This window comes from Phascolarctos cinereus, unplaced genomic scaffold (genome assembly GCF_003287225.1).
Source record: "Phascolarctos cinereus isolate Bilbo 61053 unplaced genomic scaffold, phaCin_HiC Scaffold_1;HRSCAF=81, whole genome shotgun sequence".
In the NCBI taxonomy this organism is placed as follows: Eukaryota; Metazoa; Chordata; class Mammalia; order Diprotodontia; family Phascolarctidae; genus Phascolarctos; species Phascolarctos cinereus.
In genome coordinates this window covers 199,822,066-199,846,359 of record NW_027555514.1, presented here as the reverse complement: position 1 = coordinate 199,846,359, position 24,294 = coordinate 199,822,066, and the positions used below count along the sequence as shown (strand labels likewise).

The window sequence follows — 24,294 nt, the reverse complement described above, 5'->3', positions numbered from 1 at the left end:
AAGGGTCAGGAACTTCAGAGAAACCAGGGGGAAAAGATGTAAAGGTTCAGCAGTATAGATCTTAAACTAGATTATAAAGTGAGAACATTGTTGAAGTGTAAAATGAATAATTTTGATTATTTTAAGTTAAAAATTTCTTGTATAAATAAAACATATGTAGCCAAGAATAGAAGGAATACAGAAAATTGGGAGGAAACTTTCATAGACAATCTCTCAGATAGGATGTGATTGGATTGAAATATTGCTGTGGTGTAGGAAATGAGAAGCTAGCTGATTTAGAAAAACATGGAAAAGACTTGGACTTATGAAGGAAGATACTATCTACCTTCAGAGAAACAGATGACAAGTGGAAATAAGCACAGTATGCTCTTACATTTATGTGTATGAGTGTATATGTGTTTGTTTATAAATTTCTATGTATATATGTATATCTGTGCTTAATGTAGCCTTCTTTTAGGGGGAGGGAAAAAATCAAGTAAAAAGTGCACAACAGAGAACAAAAGAAAACCTACAAGGAAGCAAAGAAAAGCTGGTCAGCTTTGAAAACAATGTGTAGTATTTATTATATAGGTTTTCTTGAGATGGAAATTTATTGTTTTATATTGAATCTTCTCTTATGTTCTGCTGTGTACATGACAATTTTTTTCTTGTCTTGCTTTGTATTTAATTTTAAAATAAAATGTTTTAAATTACAAAAAAAAAAAAAGACAATTTAAGAGACTGGAAGTAGAGATCTGTGACATGGGAGTATAGCCTAGCCTGGAGCCCACATGGATAGCAATAGCAGCAGCCCCAGTTTCAGGAGCTCTCAAGCTAGAGACAGTAAGAGGACCTGGCAAATGGTCAAAAAGAGATTAGAGGGGACCACTGTGCTAGCTAGCACTGGTTGCAGGACCAGACACTTTTTGGCAAATCCATTGACTATACCTACTTCTGGATCACAGTTCAAGAGCAGAGATGATCACTTTCAGTCAAAAGGGATTTCTGGTCCCAAGGGAGCTGGGACCCTGAGAAGTAATATCAATTGGAATTCCAAGGAGTCAGGGGTCATTCCTGGATAATGACAATATTGTTACTAACAACTTTGAAAGATTTAAGAATTCTGAACAACACAATGACCAACCATTTCTCCAAAGGATTCATGATGAAGCATGGTACCTAACTCCTGACAGAGAGATGATAGACTCAGGGTACTGACTGAAACATATATTTTTTTGGACATGGACAACAGGATAATTTGTTTTGCTTGACCACACATATTTGTTACAAGAATTTTGCCTTTCTCTCTTTTTTCCCCATGGGGGAAAAGGGAGAGAAAATGGATTTTTGTTCTTTGAAAAAAAAACCCTAAAAATAACAAAAACAAAAGCAAGCCTCCACAGACCAGCAGAGCAAATACTTATTGACTATTGACTGTGTTGGTACTGCCATCTTAAATTTAATACATATTTTAAAATAAGCTGTATGTAATTGATTCATAATTTCAAATACAATTCCATTTTTCTGGCTTTCTTTGTTTATGAAACTGTTTATATTTGTAGATAATTCTCTACTTCACAGTTTTTTAAAAAAAATTAAAAATGGTTTAAAGGGAAAGAAACGTAATGGCAGACAATAGCCGATTTAGCCACACCCAGGACAGAGGCTTAACGTCAGCAGAAATTTCATAAGAATTTTGACATTGTTTTCAGAGTTGTTCATTTCAGTATTCTCATTGGTTGTCAGCATGTGACAGTTGTTTAGACAAACAGAATGTATACTTTTTCAAACTACCCTAGTAATGATAATGTTCTTAAGAGTTACAAATAACATTATCCCATATAAGATGTAAACAGTTTAACTTCATTAAATTCTTTATAATTAAGAGAACAAAATTCATTTGGAAGAACAAAAGGTAAAGAAAATCAAAGGAATTAATGGGAGGAAAAAGTAAAGAAAGGAGGTCTAGCAGTCAAAACTAACTGGCACTAAGAAAAAGAAAGGTGGGTCAGTGGAAGAGAGTAGCTATACAATACACTACTGTATTTACATTTACTACTGCAAATGATTATAGTAACATTGTGTTGATAAATGTAAAGATCTAAGCTTTTTGGATAAGAAATCACTATTTGACAAAAATTGTTGAGAAAACTGGAAAGCAGTCTGGCAGAAAGTAAATATAGGCCAACATCTTACACAATTTATGAAGAAAAGGTCAAAATGGATACATGACATAACTATAAAAGGAGATATCAGAAGTAAATTAGAAGAACATAGAACATATCTATCAGATTTATGGATATGAGAAGAATTTATGAATAAATAAGAGATAGAGAGTATTATAAGATATAAAATGGATAATTTTGATTAAATCAAATTGAAACACTTTCGTACAAATAAAACCAATATAGACAAGATTAAAAGGAAAGCAGAAAACTGGGGGGAAGTTTTCTAGACAGATTCTTTTTTTTTCAATTTTAAATAGATTTTATTCTCCAGGACAAGAATTGCATTTCCACTTGTTTACAGTACTGATAAAGTGCAATGTTGTTCACTTCTCTTCCTCAGCACACATTCAAGTATTCAGAATGCCCAGATTTACACAGTAGCTTATGTTACTTTTAAACTGCTAATGCCTTGGCTACAAATTTGAGTCCTTCAATTTTTGGAAAGCTATGTGGAATGCTCTTTCTTCTGGCATGTTTAGTCAACCTCTTCAATGGTGGGTCCAGAAGAAGCACCTCCAGATGGGGCTGCTCCACCCCCTGGGAACCCACCAGGCATGCCCCCTGCACTCTGGTACAGCTTAGTGATGATGGGGTTGCAGACCTTCTCCAATTCTTTCTGCTGATGCTCAAATTTTTCCTTCTCAGCAGTCTGGTTCTTATCCAGCCAGTTGATGATTTCATTACATTGGTCAAGGATCTTCTGTTTGTCTTCATCACCAATTTTGCCTTGCAGTTTTTCATCCTCTACAGTAGCCTTCATGTTGAAAGCATAAGATTCAAGGGAATTCTTGGAAGACACCTTGTCTCTCTGCTTCTCATCTTCAGCTTTGTATTTCTCAGTCTCCTGGACCATACGCTCAATGTCTTCTTTGCTCAGACAGCCTTTATCGTTGGTGATGGTGATCTTGTTCTCCTTGCCTGTGCTCTTCTCCACAGCAGAAACACTGAGGATGCCATTTGCATCAATGTCAAATGTTACTTCAATCTGAGGAACATCCCGGGTGCTGGGGAGACTCCTGTGAGCTCAAACTTGCCAAGCATGTGGTTGTCCTTGGTCATTGCTCTCTCACCTTCATAAACCTGAATAAGCACACCAGGCTGGTTGTCTGAATAGGTGGTAAAGGTCTGCATCTGCTTGGTGGGGATGGTGGCATTATGTTTGATAAAAACTGTCATGACTCCACCAGCAGTTTCAATTCCAAGGGAAAGAGGAGTGACATCCAAGAGCAGCAAGTGCTGTACATTCTCAGATTTATCTCCAGACACAATGGCAGCCTGGACAGCTGTGCCATAGGCAACAGCCTCATCAGGACTGATACTCTTGTTAAGTGCCTTGCTGTTGAAGAAGTCTTGCAGAAGCTTCTGGATTTTGGGGATGCGAGTGGAACCACCCACCATGACGATGTCATGAATCTGTGATTTATCTAGCTTGGCATCTCTTAAGGCCTTTTCCACAGGGTCCAGTGTGCCACGGAAGAGGTCAGCATTCAGCTCTTCGAAACAATTGATGTATAGAAGTCAATGCCTTCATAGAGGGAATCAATCTCAGTACTGGCATGGGTACTAGAGGAGAGAGTACGCTTTGCACGTTCACAAGCAATGCACAGACGGCAAACAGCCCTCTTGTTCTCACTGATGTCCTTCTTGTGCTTTCGCTTGAACCCGGCAATGAAATGGTTGACCATTCGGTTGTCAAAGTCCTCCCCACCCAAGTGGGTGTTCCCAGCTGTGGACTTGACCTCAAAGATGCCATCTTCAATTGTAAGGATGGAGACATCGAAAGTACCACCTCCAAGGTCAAAGATCAACACATTTCTCTTGGCACCAACCTTTTTGTCCAAGCCATAAGCAATAGCAGCAGCAGTAGGCTCATTGATAATTCGGAGCACATTGAGACCAGAGATGGTTCCAGCATCTTTGGTGGCCTGACGTTGGGAGTCATTGAAATAGGCTGGTACTGTGACCACAGCATTTGTGACAGTCTTCCCAAGGTAAGCTTCAGCAATTTCTTTCATCTTGGTCAAGACCATAGAAGATACTTCTTCTGGATAGAAACTTTTGGTCTCCCCTTTGTACTCCACTTGGACCTTAGGCCTGCCTGTGTCATTCACCACTGTGAAAGGCCAATGCTTCATGTCTGACTGTACAACTGAATCATCAAATCTGCAACTAACCAGACGTTTGGCATCAAAAACTGTGTTGGTGGGGTTCATTGCAACTTGATTATTTGCAGCATCACCGATTAAACGTTCTGTGTTGGTGAAGGCGACGTAGCTTGGGGTGGTCCTGTTTCCTTGGTTGTTAGCAATGATCTCCACTTTCCCATGTTGGAAGACTCCCACACAGGAGTAAGTGGTGCCAAGATCAATGCCAACCGCGGATCCCTTCAACATGGTTGCTGGAGAGTTGGGGGTCGTAGCTGACCGCTATGCAGGAGGAAGGGCTGCTGCTGCACTGAGTAGACCCTAGACAGATTCTTGGAAAAAGGCCACATATCTCAAATACATAGAGAACTTTGTCAAATTTATAAGAACATATGAGTCATTCCCCAACTGATAAATGGTCAAAAGATATGAACAGGCAGTTTTTGGAGGAAAGCTATAAATAGTCATATGAAAAAATGCTCTAAATCATTATTGATTAGAAAAATACAAATAAAAATAATTTTGAAATACTATCTCACACCTATCAATAAGCTAAAATGATAGAAAGTGAAAATGACAAATGTTGGAGGGGACATGGAAAAATTGGGACATTGGCACTGTTGGTGGAACTGTGAACGGAACCAACCATTTTGGAGAGTAATCTGGAATTACGCCCAAAGACTTGTAAAACTGTGACTCAGTAATACCACTATTAGGTCTGTTTCCCAAGGCAATCAGGGAAAAAGGAAAGGAATCTATATGTTCTAAAATACTTATGGAAGCTCTCTTTGTAGTGGCAATGAACTGGAAATTGTAGGGATGCACATCAATTAGGGAATTGCTGATTAAGTTGTGCTATATATTCATGATGGAATACCACTGTGCTATAAAAAAAAAATGACAAGCAGGTCAGTTTTAGAAAAACATGGAAAGACTTGCATGAAATCAAGAAGAGTAAAATGAGCAGAACCCAAAGAATATCGCATACAGTAATAGCAATATTATTCAAAGAGTAACTGTGAATGACCAAGCTATTCTGAGTAATATAAATATCAAAATTAATTACAAGGAACCTCTGAAGGAAGATGCTATTCACTTCCAGAGAAAGAACTGAGATATGAAAGCATATATTGTATGGTTTCATACATATATACGAGATATATATATATGTGTGTGTGTGTGTCAAATGTTGGCCTTCTCTATTGTAGGGTTGGGAAGGAGGGAGGGAAAGAGACAATGCAAAACTCAAAATGCAACAAAAAAAATAAATTTTTAAAAATGGGGGGGCAGAACCAAGATGGTGGAGTAAAAGCAGTGATTTGATAGAGCTCTCCCTGAAACCCCTCCAAATAATTGTAAAAAATAACTCCAAATAAATTCTAGAGCTGCAGAACCCACAAAAAGAGCAAAACAAACTTCCAGCCCAAGACAACCTGGGTGGTTAATGGGAAAGGTCCATTGTGTTGGGCTAGGAGAGGACTGCAGTTCAACATGGCACATGCAGGCAAAGACTGGGCCTCAGCAAACCTTGAGCAGTCCTCAAGTGGCTGAATTACAGGCAGCTGTTGCAGTTTCCAGACTTCTCAACACCAAAGACAACTTAGAAGGCCAGTAGGAAAGGTCTCTCAGACCAAGGTAAAAGAGGAGCTCAGTCTGGCCCCAGTCCTAGGACAACCCCAGGGTGGTGACTGCTTCCAGAGCTCTTGACCCACAGATGGTGGGGGGATCAGGTGGTTGATCAGAGGGGTACTGCAGGAATCTCTTTGCTGGTGTAGAGGCAGAATTCTCTTGCTTTGCTCATGCTTGGATCTGGGTCACAGTCCTAGGTGGCAATCCTGGGGCAAGGAGGAGTATTGGCATGGTGGAGCTTATAGTGGCAGTGAAGAGAAAATCCTCCTCACGGTTTCAAGGCAGAAGCAAGTGCTCGTGGTCACTCACAGACCAGAGCACAGGCCAGGAAAGGAGTAAACACCTTGCCCTTTATTGTACCACTCTGGAAGAACTGAAAATTTACAGATCCTTAGAATTATCTCTGAAAACAGTTGCACAAAACTCCTGAAGCTTGGGACAGTACATCCTGCAAACTGGAAGCAGACACCTACCTTAACATAGAGTTTAAAAGTCAAATAATTGGCTAGTAACATAAGCAAACAGCACAAAAATACTCAGACCATAGAATCTTACTCTGGTGACAAAGAAGACTAAAACATACAACCAGAAGAAGACAACAAAGTCAAAGCTCCTACATCCAAAGTCTCCAAGAAAAATATGAATCAGTCCCAGGTCATGGAAGAGTCCAAAAAGGATTTTGAGAAGCAAGTAAGAGAAATAGAGGAAAAATTTGGAAAAGAAATGAGAGTAATGCAAGAAAATCATGAAAAACAAGTCAATAGCTTATAAAGGAGATCCAAAAAAATACTGAAGAAAATAACACCTTAAAAAATAGACTAACCCAAATGGCAAAAGAGGTCCAAAAAGCCAATGAGGAGAAGAATGCCTTCAAAAGCAGAATTGGCCAAATGGAAAAAGAAGTCCAAGAGCTCACTGAAGAAAATGCTTCCTTAAAAATTAGAATGGAGCAAATCGAAGCTAATGACTCTATGGGAAATCAATAAATTCTAAAACAAAGTCAAGAGAATGAAAAAATAGAAGAGAATGTGAAATATGTTATTGGAACAACTGACCTGCAAAATACAACCAGGAGAGATAATTTAAAAATGATTGAAAGCCATAATGAAAAAAAGAGCCTAGACATCATCTTTCAAGAAATTATCAAGGAAAACTGCCCTAATATTCTAGAACCAGAGGGTAAAATAGAAATGGAAAGAATCCACCTGCCACCTCTTAAAAGAGATCCCCAAAGGAAAACTCCTAGGAATATTGTAGCCAAATTTCAGAGTTTCCATGTCAAGGAGAAAATATTGCAAGCTGCCAGAAGGAAACAATTCAAGTATTGTGGAAACACAATCAGGATAACACAAGATTTAGCAGCTTCTACATTAAGGGATCTGAGGGCTTGGAGTATGATATTCTAGAGGTCAAAGGAGCTAGGATTAAAACCAAGAATCACCTACTGAGCAAAACTGAGTATAATCCTTCAGGGGAAAAAATAGTCATTCAGTGAAATAGAGGACTTTCAAGCGTTCTTGATGAAAAGACCAGAGCTAAATAGAAAATTTGACTTTCAAATACAAGGCTCAAGAGAAGCATGAAAAGGTAAACAGGAAAGAGAAATCATAAGGGACTTGTTAAAGTTGAACTGTTTACATTCCTACATGGAAAGATGATATTTGTAACTCATGAGACCTTTGTCAGTATTAGGGTAGTTGCAGGGAAAATAATATATGCATGTATATGTATATGTATATGTATATGTATATGTATATGTATATGTATATGTATATGTATATGTATATGTATATATATACATATACACATATATGTGTATATGTATATATATATGTATATATATACATATACACATATATGTGTGTGTGTGTGTGTGTGTATGTATATATATATACATATACACACACACACACAGAGGGCATACAGGGACATAGAGGGTACAGGGTGAGTTGAAGATTTGAAGATGAAGGCATGATATCTAAAAAATAAAATTAAGAGGTGAGAGGGGATTATATTGAGAGAAGGAGAAAGGGAGAGGTAGAGGGGGGTAAATTATCTCACATAAAACAGACAAGAAAAAGCTTTTACAGTGGAGAGGAGATGGGAGAAGGTAAGAGGAAATGAGTGAATCTTACTGTCATTGGATTTGCCTTAAGAAGAGAATAACATACACGCTCAATTGGGTATGAAAATCTATCTGACCCTACAGAAAATAGGGGAGAAGGGGAGAGGGGGGGAGGATGATAGAAGGGAGGGCAGATTGGTGGAGGGGGTAATCAGATGTAAAACTTTTGAGGAAGGACAGGGTGAAAGGAGAGAACAGTATAAACAAGGGGTGGGATAGGATGAAGAGAAATATAGTTAGTTTTTTACAACACGACTATTACAGAAATGTTTTTGCATGACTACACATGTATAACCTGTATCTAGTTGCTTGCCTTCTCAATGAGGGTGGTTGGGGAGGGAGGAAGGGAGAGAATTTGGAACCCAAAGTTTTAAAAACAAACATTAAAAATGGTTTTTTTCATGCAACCAGAAATAAGATATACAGGCAATGGGGTATTGAAATCTATCCTGCCCTACAGGAAAATAGAAGGGTAAGGGGTGATAGAAGGGTGGGCAGATTAGGGGAAGGGGTATTCAGAATTCATGCTGTCTTGGGTTGGGGGGAGGAATGAGATGGGGAAAAAATTGGGAACTCAAAATCTTGTGGAAATGAATGTTGAAAACTGAAAATTAATTAAAAAAAAGAAAGGCCCATCTGAACACATATAAGAACCATTTAATTGCTCATCAATAGCCAATGATTGATAGGCTAATAACAGAGAAAATATCAATGTTACTATAGCAGATTAAGCAGGTTACTGGTAATCACTGAGAAAGATTATTGAAATATAGGTTATTGAAAGAAATAGATAGACTTTAATACTGAGTATCTCGGCAAAGTACCCTTCTTTGGAAATTCTTAACAGTAAAATTCTCAAGTGAAATAATTATAATACTACATTAACACTGACCTATCACTGCCTTAAGCATTCACAAACAAAATAACCCACTTGGTCATCGTAATGCATTGTCATTTAATGACAAATGGACAAAACGGGCTTGGCACAGGTTCCCTGTTGCTTTGTATTAGTCTATGTAAGTCAGGATTATGTTAATTCTGGGGGGGAGGGAATAAAGATTTGAAATCTAGTTGTGAAATAAAAAAAAGTTCAAAAAAAATTTTTAAAGAAATAGATATGGCTTTATCAGTAGAAACCACATTGGAGAAGATGCATTATCCAGTACTTTGTCACTATTGTTGTCCATCCTTTGTTTTCAAAGAGGATGAATGATATCACAGGTGATATCTTGACCTGCGCATGAATTGGATTTAAGTGAGGCAGAGTTGCACAAAGTCATCAGCCTCCCATTCTTTTCTAGCGTCATTGAAGTCTAGTGGCAGGGACAAAAGTCAAGATGACTGGAGATGGCCCAGGATGTAGTGAGGACCTTGGAAACTTCGATGTCTGACCAAGTTGTAAGCACCATGCACCCATTCTGCTGGGGAAATTCTTCACATACTTAGGGTAGACATCCCCCTAACTCACCATCACTTTGAGGCCTGTCAGTTATAGCCCATCTGCTGGGACAGTTTATCAGGGTGTGGTCACTGCACATGTTACAGTTTCTTGGAGCCACAGGTGAGAGTTGGGGAAAAGGTAGACACTAAAGGTGGATGAACAGCCCTTAAAAGGGGACAGTAAGCCCTCACACCAGAGGTACCAGTCCTCCCTAAATATCCCGAAGGATCATAGAATCTTTCCATCTGACTTTCAGCTAAAACTTCCTATAGCTCTCTCTTCCCATCAGAATATCAGTTACTTTGGAACAGGAACCATCTCAATTTTTTTTGTATGTCCAGAGCTTAGCATAGTGCTTTGCACATAGTAAGCAATTAATAAATGTTTTTCATTCATTCATCCATGAGCCAGATATCATAGTAAGCAAAGATGAAAATGTAATAGTCCTTGTTGGAGGCAACATGTACATAAATAAATATAAGGTAATTTGGGGGACATTGGGACATCTAGGGGTAGATCAGCAAAGGCCTCACATAGTAGGTACCATCTTAACTGAGCTTTAAAGGAGGCTTGGGATTCTAAGAGGCAGAAGTGAAAAGTGAGTATATTTCAGGTCTGAAGATTAGTCTATGCAAAGACACAGAGATAGAAAATGAAAACTGTGAGAAACAGGAAAAAAAGTATTAATTCCTTATCTCCTTAAGTAGTTTATAAACTCAAGATTAAGTACTGTTTTATTTCTCTTCCTCACAAGGAGGAAAGGAATAAGCATTTATTAAGTGCATACTATGAGCCAGAGAAAATTCTAAGGACTTTACACATAATACCTCATTTGATCAGCATAATGTTTTTCACATAGCAGGTGCTTAATAGATTTTTTTTGGTTGTTTGACTGCTGTGAAATTTACTGGTTTATGATTTACCTCATCCTTTCCTTGGTCCAACATGCTGAAGTTGGGTATAAAAAGTGAAATGATAAGGCAGGCATTAGGGAAGGGGAGAAAAACTGGTAATAATTTGTAAACTGAGTTGTCTACTCCTAAATCACTGAAAAAGTGGATCCATTTATTGAAGAGATAAGAACTTGTGATTTCATTGGCATAGGAAAATTCCTGAGGATGAAACTCCATATACCAATGCAGGTTGGCACCTCCTTTTCAACTTAAAGTCTTAGAAAGTTGCCTAGAGCTTTGAAAGTTTAAGTGATTTACCAAGGTTCAAATATGACAGAAGTACAACTTAAACCTAGGACTTCCTGGCTTTGAAGCCAGCTGTCTATCCACTATGTCCTGTTGCCTCTTTCCATTTATCAAAGGCAGTAATAAATGGCTTTGATATTTTGCAAACTTCAGTTCTCATGAACAGTATCTGTACATCATTTAGAGTTTGGCAACCCATAGCCCTGAGGCCACTGAATTGGAACATCTTCTCATTTCATGCCATATTTGTTCCTTGTAATTTTGCAATATTTACTTTTGGTTGTTTCATAATTGTTCTTTCTGCTTGTAATCATTTTGTCTATTGTTTTCTTGGCTCACTTCATTCTTCATTAGCTTGTGTGTATCTTTCCATGCTTCTCTCTGCTCATCACATTTGTAATTTCTTACAGCACAGTAATATTCCATTCAATTCATGCACCTCAAATTGTTTAGTTATTCCTCAATCAATGGGCATCTACTTTGTTTACAAGTCTTTGCTACCACAAAAAAGTACTGCTCTAAATATTTTGTTGTATATGGAAACTTTATTCTTATCAATGACTTTCTTAAGGTATAAACTTTGGGTATTGACATTTTAATGACTTTATTTAGATAATTCCAAATTGCTTTCCAAAATGATTGTTCTGGTTCCCAGCTCCACCAATACTCTTGTCAAGAGTGTCTGCCTTCCCATAACTCCTTCAGTATTGGCTATTACCATCTTTTGCCATCTTAGCCAATTTCTCAGGTATGAGGTAAAACCTCAGGGTTATTTTGATTTGCATTTCTCTTGTTTATTAGTGATTTAGAACATTCTTTCATGCTGCTGTTAACAGTTTTCAATTCTTCTTAGAGATCTATTTGTTCACATTCTTTGACCATTTATCTATTGAATAATGGCTTTTGATCATATTATATACATATATAATGTAGATTTCTTTTCTATATATCTTAGATAGCAAACACTTATCTTAGAAATTGTATATTAAGATTTTTCCCAATCAACTTCTCTTCTTCTTCTTCTTCTTCTTCTTCTTCTTTTCTCCTCCTCCTCCTCCTCCTCCTCCTTCTTCTTTTCTCTTCTTCTTCTTCTTCTTCTTCTTCTTCTTCTTCTTCTTCTTCTTCTTCTTCTTCTTCTTCTTCTTCTTTTTGGTGAGGCAATCAAGGGCTAAGTGACTTGCCCAGAGTCACACAGCTAGTAAGTGTCATGTGTCTTGAGGCCAGATTTGAACTCAAGTCTTCCTGACTCCAAGGCCAAAGCTCTACTGTGTTACCTAGCTGCCCCCTCAACTTATCTTCTTATCCTAGAAGTTTGTCTTTATGTTAGATTTGTCCAAAACTGAAGAGATTAAAATCTCTTGCCACTATTGTATTGTTGTCTCTTTTCCGCTAATTAAATTGAATTTTTCCTTATGGATTTAGAAGCTAAGACATTTGGAATGATGTGGCAGAACACAAATAGTTTAGAACTGAAATAATTTAGGAAGAAGTTTATTAAGAGGAGAGAGTAGAGAGCCAAACAAGAGTGGCTCTCTAGCCTCTGAGATCTGTAAGTTACACATTATATAGATTCAAACAAATGAACAAGGAAACAATAGCTGATTGGCCAGCATGGCCAGTTATCCAGATAAACGACATTATCGGCCTTCTTTTCCCTGCAAAGTTCTTTTGGAGGTCAGAATAACCTGGAGTCATGAGGTAAACATGAAACAAATCTAGTCTCCAAGCAACATGTATGAGTTTCTCAGCTGCATAGAGCAAGATTCAATAAGTGAGATAAAGTTTTCTCACAGTCCTCCCCCTTTGGGGTTTAATGCCAAAGAATTACGGAATTACAGAAGCACATAGCTATATTAAGGTTTAAAATAACCCAAGTCATCTTATCTAGAGCTTAATAGAATTCTTTCAAGGCAAGATGAGGGATCAAATTGAATAAGCATCAGGGGCATTAGGTCAGAGAATTTAGTTAAGCTGAGTTATAACTTCATATATCCCCTAGGAAAACAAATCTAGTTAAAGAGATTCTGTAGGTAAACTAAGTTAGGTTACAGAATAAGCTACAGTTAATCAACTTATTTCAACTTGGGTCTTAGCTGTCCCAATCTATAACTGCCTAATCCATTTTTCCTTAGAAATTCTGAAACCAGGCCTCATTCCCAAGGCAGTTGTGGAAGGATGTCCTTCTTAAACGTGGTTTTCCAATAACTAATTTGTGTGATGAAAACCAGTCCAAGCCTTATGGATATAACCTTATACTTTTGTCATTGCTCTTTACAGAAACATTTGAAAGCCAATTGTGTGTGTGTGTGTGTGTGTATCTTAGCTCTTAAAAAAAATAGTCTAATCTTGTTGCTTTTCTCAGAGTGAAGCTTACCACTTTGTTATTGTATCTTTGTCCCAATTGTCCTACTCCCCCCCTTAAAGGATCTATATTATCCTCAAATCAACCAGAACAAATGAGATATTTCAGTGTCCCAATCTTATACATGAATACATAACTATTAATGACCACAAATTCAAAACATAAAAATTAAAGACAATAAGATCTTTTATATTTGCATCTCGTTATAGTAACTAACAGATGTTGATTTGCAACAATAGAATTCATACAGACACACAATATTTTACAATTCATCTGTTCCTATTATAGAAATTTGCTATAAAAGGAAAACATAGGGACATGGTTATAACAATATCAAGCCTGTCTAGAGCACAAACTGACCTGAAATTAGCCTAACAGGATAAAATTTCCTTAGCTCTGATAGATTCCAGGTAATAGCTATAGTTAACCTTTACTTTGGAACAACCAATCATATAGCAAAGTGGCACATTATTCACACCAAGCCAGACTCAGAATTAAGCAGACAGAAAAATTTCCTGTTCAGAAGGAGCTAGCACAATGGGAAAATTGAGTCAAGAGGCTACTTTCATTTCATTTGCAAGGTCATCCTCTCAACCTTCCCAGGCACAGACCTGTAGCAGTTCTCAAGTTACGTTCTCTTTAAGTAGCATTTCCCTTAAATAGTAGCTTACTGGCTTTATGACAATTCAGAAAATCATAACTGAATCCAAAACTTAGAATAATATCAAATTATAAAGATTTGTCTTCAGATCTTAGGGCTAGGTATAGCTATTTTTCTGTTATTGCAATAAGAGTTAACAATAAACACATACAAGTCTTATCTTATTCATCTTTTCTAGTTCAAATCTATCCTGAGTTAGAATTCAATCATTAGAAATTGAGAAAATGATCACATTTTGGAGTTTCACACATTTAGTGAATACATGATATCTAGTTCACTCAAAACCCAGAAAAATAATGGCTACTGTCAGTCTTGAGACTGACAGATATCCATATCTGAAGGCATTGTACATTAACCGTTGAGGCTAAAATAAAGTCTTTAAATCTGGGATACGGAGATCCAAAGTTGTAACCTCAATATGTACTATTCCAGGTGTACGTTCATAATTTTTATAAGCAATAGCCTAACAATCCATCAGATAAAAATTACTCTTTATAAAATAAACTTGTAAGCCTCTTAACTTCAACTATGAGAGATCCTAGTTTCTCATTACACCATTTCATTCTTTTAAAACTTTGCTACATTCTTTCAGCAACTTCTATCACAGAGTTAATAAAATTTGTGACCTCACTAAGGATAAAGATCCAGGGGACAGGAAATCCTGCAAGTCCCCAAAGAACTTCACAGATATTTACAAAATCTGTAATACTTTTCCAAACTCCAAATAATAATTATTATGTTTTAAGCATAATATGCCCAATTAAATACATGACTGATTTCTTTGACCATAATGCCAACAGTCTATCAAAAGAGGAATTAATTTTTGAGTTAAAAACATTCCTTAGTTTTCCAAAAATCACAATACAAGAAAAATTAGAAGCTAAAACCATAAACAATATTACGCATTTTAAGAACATAACAAACTTTTTGCCAGTCAAATAATATCTATTCAGTTGAATGAATACTCAAATTATTTTATATAGTGAATCGCTTCATCCATCTATTAATTTGGCATTCTATATTAATTCCATTCAAAAGACCATTATAGAGTGATTTATACATTGCATGTAATTTATACTTTTATGTAGCTTCTAAGCATTTTGCCTTAATGCCAAATATCAAGCATATTTTTCATCAAAGTCTAATATAGAGTCAAATGTCACAATTATCTCACTTAAATGAGACTACATTATGCTTTAGTTTTAGGACAAAAATCAAGTCAAACCTGAATTTACAATCACCAATGGGATCATTCAAAATCTCAATTTTCCCAGGAGTTATTAACTGTCAGTACCTCAAATTATAGAACCTACTGCTTCCCATTAGTTCTGTTACAAAGAATTATGGTGGCAGTCTCACATTTTCATTTCCTCTTAAAATATTCCAAGATTTACAAAAATCTTCAAAACATAATTTTAAAATTCAAAGCAAAAATATTACATTTCAGTTTTTTTTAAAGTCTCTAATTAGTTTATAATGCCATAAATTTCCTGGAAAGAAAGAAAATCTTTGCTTCTTTGACTTTATCTGTATAATCCCAACCTGGTCACAGCTGAAATGACATAAAGCAGCATCTTACAGCTTTTTTTTCTTCTTCCTAAAATCTTATGTCTCACTGAGAGATGTTTAGATGAGAGTCTAAAATGGGAGTATCTGCTTACTGAGAGAACTATTTAAAGTATGAAACTTCATTAATCTTCCCCAGGATCCAAAATTCTCTTTCCGTGGTTTTCTAACACAGCACTTTTCATTGCTGGCTGCATTTTTCTCTTAGAAATCTTCCCAAGGTAGCAGCATCTATGAATAACAGCAGACACAAAACAAGACAAAGGTTTTCCTGAGATATTCAAAGGGAGGGTAGAAGGAGAAAAAAAGAGGAGTTTCCTGCTGTTAAGATATGAGCTTTGGGCCTGTGAATGCTCAACCCTGAACAATTTATTCTGACTAGTACACATTCAAGCTTCCCTTATTAACCTGAGGTTGTCCTAAGTGAATCAGTGTAGGAATAATGTTAAACAACCAGTTCATCACAGTCCCTCAGTCAATTAAATGAATAAAGGATTCCCTCCCAGCAGGTCACATAGTTTAACTAGAAGCCCCTGCATTTTGAGCCCTAGATCTGGTACCATACCATACTCACCAGAATATCAGGACAGCTGTCACCAGTATACAGTCACAGACCAGGCATACAGTTATTTCTAATGGTCACAGGAGGATTAAGGGAAATACAGAAAAAGAAAAAAAGGAGAGAGACAGAGATAGAACTATCTGCCAGAGGACTAACAGATGACAGATAATCCCCCAGTGACTTCTTGAGATATAGAACTGGTTTCTACCCAACGCTAATCCCTTTTCCTTCTATCTCATAGAACCTCACACACGTTAGTCTCCTGTCCCTGTTCCTCTGTTCCTTAGTTATCTGGCTGAGCCCTTCTACAGAACAGATTATGTGCCACCACCTCAGGCAGAGCATGCTTCCTCTTTTCTATACCTTCTCCTTTCCATGGTGGGGAAATCAGAGTTGAGTTTTTAGCCACACTAGCATGCCTGTGTTGTAGTATGTGAAAGTTGTTGACAAAGACTACAGCAGTAGCAAGGGGAATGCTGAGTGAATCCCAGAGCACAGATCTGTAGGTCTGGTTGTGCCACCTGGTGAGAGAGGGTATACTGAGTGAGTGCACTACGGATTAGAGATTACCTTTCCCTGCTATTAGTTTATCAAACTGTTACCTCATCAAGATTCTTGGTACAATATGGCTGAAACTGCTTTATCTCTTATATGTAACTCTTATTTTTGAAAGGTTTGAGAGGTCATGAGGATCAGAGAAAATGTTGGTCTGCCATCTTATTAGTCACACGATCCTAACTGATGTAATTGTTTGTGGCACTTTACCGTATTTGCTCTTCTTTCTTTCCCCTTCCTTCCCCTGTTCAAATTATCTTACTTTATATTTTCTCTCCATTTCTTCCATGAGATCTTAAAGCAAATGCCAAAATAAATTCAAAGTATGAACTTATTTACCTACCCTGAAAATTCAGATATGGAGTGGAGGGGTATCCATTTGACTCAGCTATCTCAAAGAGTACCATTAAATCTTAGCAATAGAAAAGTAAAAACTACTTCTAAGATAAAGTCAATCAGGCATTAGTCAGTAAATCAACTTCAACTGAAGGTACATTTTAAGGACAGTATATTACAGGTACAATGCATGGATACTAAATGAAGAAAGACAATTCTTATATTTAAAGAATTTTCAGATATATTTAAAGAACTTTCAGATATATTTAAAGAACTTTCAGACTTATGGATAGGTGAATAATATATGAATAAATCAGAGAGAGAGCAAAGTTAGGTGTAAAATGGATAATTTAGATTATATTAAATTTAAAAGGTTTTCTACAAATAAAACAAATGTAACCAAGATCAGAAGGAAAGCAGAAAATTAGGGGAAAAAATTTATAGAGGGTTTATCAGATAAAGGTCTCATATCTAAAATATATAAAGTTTAACTTTGTCAAATCTATAAGAATTCAAGTTATTCCCCAATTGATAAATGGTCAACAGACATGAATAGGCAGTTTTCCAGTGAAGAAATCAAAACTTATACATGTGAAAAAAAAAAGGTACCCTAAATCATTGTTGATCAAGAGAAATGCAAATTAAAACAACCTTGAGGGGCAGCTAGGTGGTGCAGTGGATGGAGCTCCAGCCTTGGAGTCAGGAGGACCTGAGTTCAAATCTGGCCTCAGACACATGACACTTACTAGCTGTGTGACCCTGGGCAAGTCACTTAATAATTGCTTCACCAAAAAGAAAAAAAAACCCAACCTTGAGAAATCATTTTACACCTACCAGATTAGCTAAAATGAGAGAAGGGGAAAGTGACAAATGTTGGAGGGGATGTGGAAAAATTGAGACACTAATTCATTTTTGGTGGGGTTGTAAATTGATCCAACCATTTTTTGAGAACAATCTGGAATTATGCCCAAAGAATTATTAAACGACTTATATCCTTTGACCAAGTAATAACACTTCTAGATCTATTTCTAAAGATGATTAGGGGAAAAGGAAAAGAACCCATATGTTCTAAAATGTTTATAGCAGCTCACTTTGTGGTAGCAAAGAATTGGAAATTGCAGGGATGCCCATCAATTGGGGAATGGCTGAACAAGTTGTGGTACATGATTATGATAGAATTCTACCATGCTATAAAAAATAACCTTAGAAAAACATAGAAAGACTTGGATGAAATAATGAAGCATGAAATGAGTGGAACCAAGAAAACATTATATACAGTAACAGCATTATTTTGACTATTATAAACACCAAAATTATATGGGATATATGAAGAAACATGCTATCTGCATCCAGAGAAAGAACTGACAAATAGAAGTATGCATAGAATAATTTTATACAAATATACGTTATTTGTATTAATGATAGCCAGATCTGAGAAGGAGAGGGGGGAGGGAAGAAAAAAAAGAAATTTACATGATAATTTTGTTGCATATTTGAAAGGAATAGCAAGTTGTACATAGCAGATTTGCAGTTTTCTATGCAACCATCTTTTTTTATTATAGTATGTTATGGAAATGCTTCTTTTATTCCATAAATTAAAAATATTTTTTAAAAAGAACTTTCAGTAAAATAAGAGAGATAAGACCAAAAACAAATTCTGTTTTAAATATTTCTTCCATTCTATTCTCACTGCCAATCTTATCTTATCTGTTTCTTATCTTTCTCCCTCTCATACTTCACAAAATCATCAGATTAATCTTGATAAAACATTCATGACATTTCCCTTCTCAAGAACTTGTAAGCATTTCCTATTAGTGTCAGCTAGTGGTACAATAGATACAGCTTCAGGCCTAGAGTCAGGAAGACTTGAGTTCAAATTCAACCTCAGATACTTACTAGCTATGGGACCCTGGACAAGTCACTTACCTCTGTTTGCTTCAGTTTCTACAACTATGTGACAGGGATAAGAATAGCATGTATTTCGAACAGGAATAAGAGTAGCACCTATTTCTCAGAGTCTTTGTGAGGATCCAAGTAAGATAATATTTGTGAAAAGCACTTAGCACAGGGCCTGACACATAATAGGCACTATATAAATGCTAATTGCCTTATTATAGCCTCACAATAAAGTCTAGACTCTTACATATGACATTCAAGGACATAAACTTTTTCAACTTTGTCTCCTAGTATTCCCACAAAACTCCTTAGCTCTTGACAATGACTTGTCTGCTATTTTTTTCACATAAAAACCTTCTTGCTGTCTTCCACCACCATGACTGCTTATAACATTTCTTCAGTTTGGAATTCCTACCTCTCTCCTCTCTACTTATTAAAAGCACACCCATTTTTCAAAGATATCTCAGATCTCACTCTCTCTGACCACTCCAGTCCAAAGAATTCTCTTCCTCCCCATGATGCTAAGAGGACTCCTTGTCAATATTATACATTTAGAACATACCATTTGCTGTATTTTATTGTTTGTTATATTTTCATGCACATATACCTTATATTCCCACCTAGATTTTATGCACCTGAGCACAGAGACTTTTTGGCATCTCCTTTAGTGTTTAGTATAATACACCTGCCTATTCTAGCATTCACAGGGACACTGGACTCAGTCACATCTTCCATAGCCCGCCTATTCAGGAAGACATTCTTGACATCATCCCTACTTCTGGATTTGAAGCAAGAAAATCTGGACTAGAATCCTGGGTCTATCATTTGATACCTGTATATATTGCTTCATTTTCTCCTGTTTCCATACATATCAAATGAGGCCATCCTAGATAACATATAATGTCCCTTTCATCCCTTTCATCCTTAAATCAGTGGTCCCATGATTCCCTATCCTCTCCCAATGGTGCAACATTGTCTTCTAGCCACCTAATTAGCCACAGGACATGAGAGAGGGTTTTTAGATGCTAGTTTTAGAAGTGCTAGTTCCAGATCTAATGCTAGAAACATATTCAAGAATATGCAATCAGATAAGGTCAATATGTTGGTTAGTTTACTGAACTTTTTTTTCTTTCTTTTTTAATATTTGCTATGAAATGGTTTAATGAAGAGGGAGGGGTGAGGGTTATATGCAGAAATAAACATGCTGCAAAAACAAAAGGTATTAATAAAAATGTGAAAACAGCATAAGCAACAAATGTCAGTGTTTTTCTATCTGTAAAATGACCAGATTGTGTCTAAAGTCCCTTTTAGCTTAAAATCCCCTGATTCTGTTATAATAATAATAAACCACTGCTGAGCACAGGGTCTGGAGCATTACATCCTCTCCTCCCATACGGGATCCCTCAGTATTCATGCACATCATGGGACTGGGGTCAGTGTTGAGAGAAGCTGTTCACTAATGCATGAGGTTAGGCTCCCTTTCTCACAATCTTCCACTTCTACTTCAATAGCCCCTAGTAAAATTACTTAAAGCTTAGGTTTGGCCCATGTGTATTTAGTATTCTTGAAAGGGAGAAGTTGAAAGGTACTCAACGAAAAATGTAAGCCAGATATTATTTCCTAAAAACAAAATTAATGCTGTATAGAAAATGGTCTCACCAGCTCACATTGACAGAAAGATTTTTAAAAAGATTCGGTCACATAACTACTATTATAAGCAGTGCTCACTGACAGAAATTTAAACACGCTATACAAGTGTCAGTACTAGTCCATCTCGGGACACTTATAAGCAGGAAAAGAAGAAGTTAACAAATATTTATTAAGTTCTTCCTATATGTAAAGCTGTATGCTAAGCTCTGGGAAAACAAAGAAAGTCAAAAACCGAATCCCTATTCTTAAGAGATCACATTCTTAGGGAGAGACTACATTCAAACAATTGTGTATGTACAAGATACATACGGGGAATCTCAAAGTGAAGGCACTTGCAATGTGTTTTGGGGTGGAGCTAAGTAGATGGGAACTGGGAAAAGTTTCTTACAGAAGAAGGAATTTGATCTGATTCTCAAGGGAGCCAGGAAAGCCAGGAGGCAGAGGAGGAGGAGAGAGGCAGACAGTGTGTGTGTGTGTGTGTGTGTGTGTGTGAGAGAGAGAGAGAGAGAGAGAGAGAGAGAGAGAGAGAGAGAGAGAGAGAGAGAGAGAGCACGTTTCAGGCATGGGAGGTCAGTCTGTGAGAAGGCATAAGTCTCTGAGAAGACACAGAAAAGTGAGAGGGGGTATTTGGTGTGAAGTACAGCAAGAAGGCTGTTGTCACTGGCTCACAGAGTAGTAGAGAAAGGCAAGAAGTCTGGAAAGGTAGGAAAAGACCAGGTCATGAAGGAGTTTTAAAGCTAAACAGAGAATTTTGTATTTTATCCTACTGGTAAAAGAGAGGCATGAAGTAGAAGTAACCAAAGGCTCAGGTTCACGCTCACACGATTGAGTAACCCAGCTCTTTTTGCCACATAGGAGTAGTCAAAATATGGCCATAGTGAAGGAAGAGTAACCTGTCCTCACCTGTATCCCTCTAGTGAGAGGACAAAAGGGCACTCAGAAGCTCTACAGATAGGAAGAGAGAAAAAAATGACTGATGGTTCACTCCCTTTTAAAGTCCACTGAGACATTGACTTTTCTCATTCAGTACCAATGAAGGTATTGTTTCACCATTCCCAAAGAGCCCAAGTTTTAAGTCACACAAAGCAGAAGCAACCACAGTCCCAAAATCATCCCTAAAGTTGCCAAGTGCTGAACTAGTACACATGGTCAGCCTGAAACAGATAGAGCAGCTCTTGACATGTCTTGTTCAACTTCCAGTTACATTGCTCTCCTCACCACAGTCACTGAGCTTCAGACCACTCTTCTCTTTGAATTCTCTCTCACTCAAACATGGGATGGCTGACCAAGGTCTAGCTCTACTCTTCTTCCCTCAGTATTAAGTCAATGACTAGCTACTCTTCCTGGATCCTTTAAAGAGAGTTCTAAGTCTCATTCTTAGACAAATCCCTAACTATATAAAGTATACATATAGTCAAAACAGAACCAACTTTTACAGCTGATGAATTTGCTTTGTTATTTTACCCTAGAAAAAAGGAAAGGAAAGAACAAGAAGGGGAAGTAGGAAGAGTAGTAACTATTTATTTCTGTGAAAGAAAATAGACTAATACAAATAACACCATCTATGAAAATGTAAGGAAATAATAACATGGATAATTTCAACTCATTTTTATTTTATTATTTTTGTATTTATATTTAGGGGGCTTTGTTTCATAACAGAATTAGTCAAGTTCACACTTCAAACTCTTTTGATAGAACAGTGGAAGGATGTGAAGTCAAAAGACTTGTGTTTTAATCCCAGTTTTGATGCTTAATAGTCATGTGACTATGGGCAAGTCACTTACCTTCTCTGGGCCTCAAGTTTCCATATAAAATGAGGAAACTTGACTAGAGGAGCTATAAGGTCTCTTCTATCATTAAAATGATGTTCTCCCTGCCTCTCTTTATAGAACAACTACATCTACTAGCCACCTAATGAGCCATAGTGTATATCAAAGGGCGTCCAAATCCCAATATAAGAAATGGCAAATGCAGGATAGAGCCAAGATGGCAGAGTAAAAGCAGGGACTCAACTGAGCTCTCCCCCAAACCCCTCCAAATACCTGTAAAAAATTACTCTAAACAAATTCTAGAGCAGCAGAACCCACGAAAAGAGAGAGTGAAACAAATTTCCAGCCCAAGACATCCTGAAAAGTTGACAGGAAATGTCTGCTGCACCAAGATAAGAGAGGAGCTTAGTCCAGAGCAAACCATGCCAGCACAGACCAGGCCCCAGCAAATCCGGAATAGGCCTCAGAGTACTGGCACCTGTGGTGGTTTCCAGACTCCTCAACTCACAAACACCAAAGACAACTTAGAAGGTCAGTAGGAAAGAAGATCTGTAGGACCTGGGTGAGAGAAGAGTATCCCTGGTCCCAATACAGCTCCAGGGCAGTGGCAGTGGCAGCAGCCACAGAGGCAGTGGAGGCAGCAGCAGCAGGAGCTGCTGCCTCTAGAGTTCTCAGCCCACAGATGGTAAGAGGATCATACAATTTATCAGAAGGAGACTACAGGGATCTCTGCGGGCACTGAGGCAGGATGCTGTTGCTTAGTCCATACTTGGATCTGGGTTGCAGTCCTGAGTGGTGGTCCTGAGCTGAGGCATTGGCAGGTTGGAGTGTATGGCAGTGATGCAGAGAGAATCCTCCTCACAGTTCCAGGGTAGAAAAGAGCGCTTGCGGTCACTCAGACCAGATCACAGGCCAAGAGAGGAGTAAACACCTCTCCTTAGATCATACCACCTTGTAAGAACTGAAAATTTTCAGGTCCCTAGAAGTATCTCTGAAAACAGCTTCACAAAAGCCCTGAAGTTTGGGACAGTTTGCCCTCCACACTGGAAGCAGAACCCTATCTTAACACAGAGTTAAAAAGTCAAGTAATAGGCTGGGGAAATGAGCAAACAACAGAAGAAAACTCTGACCATAGAAATTTACTCTGGTGACAAGGAAGATCAAAACACACAACCAGAAGAAGACAACAAAGTCAAAGCTCCTACATCCAAAGTCTCCAAGAAAAATATGAATTGGTCTGAGGCCATAGAAAAGCTCAAAAAGGATTTGAAAATCAAGTAAGAGAAAAAGAGGAAAAATTGGGAAGAGAAATGAGAGTGATGCATGAAAATCATGAAAAACAAGTCAACAGCTTGCTAAAGGAGACACAAAAAAATACTGAAGAAAGTAACACCTTAAAAAAACAGACTGGACCAAATGGCAAAAAAGGTGCAAAAAGCCAACGAGGAGAAGAATGCCTTCAAAAGCAAAATTGGCCAAATGGAAAAGGAGGTCCTGTTGCCCACAACCAGATAGTACACCGAATGAAAGGGGCAAAATAAAACATGAAAACGTGGGCCAGGTGGAGCAGTAGAACCGACTCAGTTTATTCTTCTGAGGGTACAGGATATATAGAGAAAATCCATCCTAATTTCAAAGAGTCCTCCCCACGAGACACTCCCCAAAACATCTGCTAAGAATGTGATAACATACATTTCCTCCTTATCAGAGTTCCTAGATAGGGTTGTAAATTCCAAGGCTTTTTCCTGGTGCCTGTATAGAGGAGTGAATATGTAAATCCAAGGTTCAAAGAGGGGGAAGGAATGTCTCAGGAGCCTCCTAGCAGGGAGAGATTTGGAGAGTCCTGCTTCTTAATTATTGAGCCCTTTGGGTTAAAGCCTGGGCAAAGGTCAAACTCTGTCCTGGATCTTAAACCCATATCGGACTCTTAAGAGCAGCCCTCAAAAGGTCCAAAAGCTCACTTAACAAAATAATTCCTTAAAAATTAGAATGGAACAAATGGAAACTAATGACTATGAGAAATCAAGGCTTTGTAAAACAAAACCAAAAGAATGAAAAAATAGAAGATAATGTGAAATATCTCATTGGAAAAACAACTGACCTGGAAAATAGATCCAGGAGAGATCATTTAAAAATTATTGGACTATCTGAAAGCCATGATCAAAAAAGAGCCAAGACATCATCTTTCAAGA

At 37.5% G+C, this 24,294-nt stretch overlaps 1 pseudogene; it reads right to left on the bottom strand.

Annotated features, from left to right (window-relative positions):
- Positions 1-2,439: 2,439 nt before the first annotated feature.
- LOC110198992 (heat shock cognate 71 kDa protein pseudogene) lies at positions 2,440-4,619 on the bottom strand (annotated as a pseudogene).
- Positions 4,620-24,294: the final 19,675 nt, after the last annotated feature.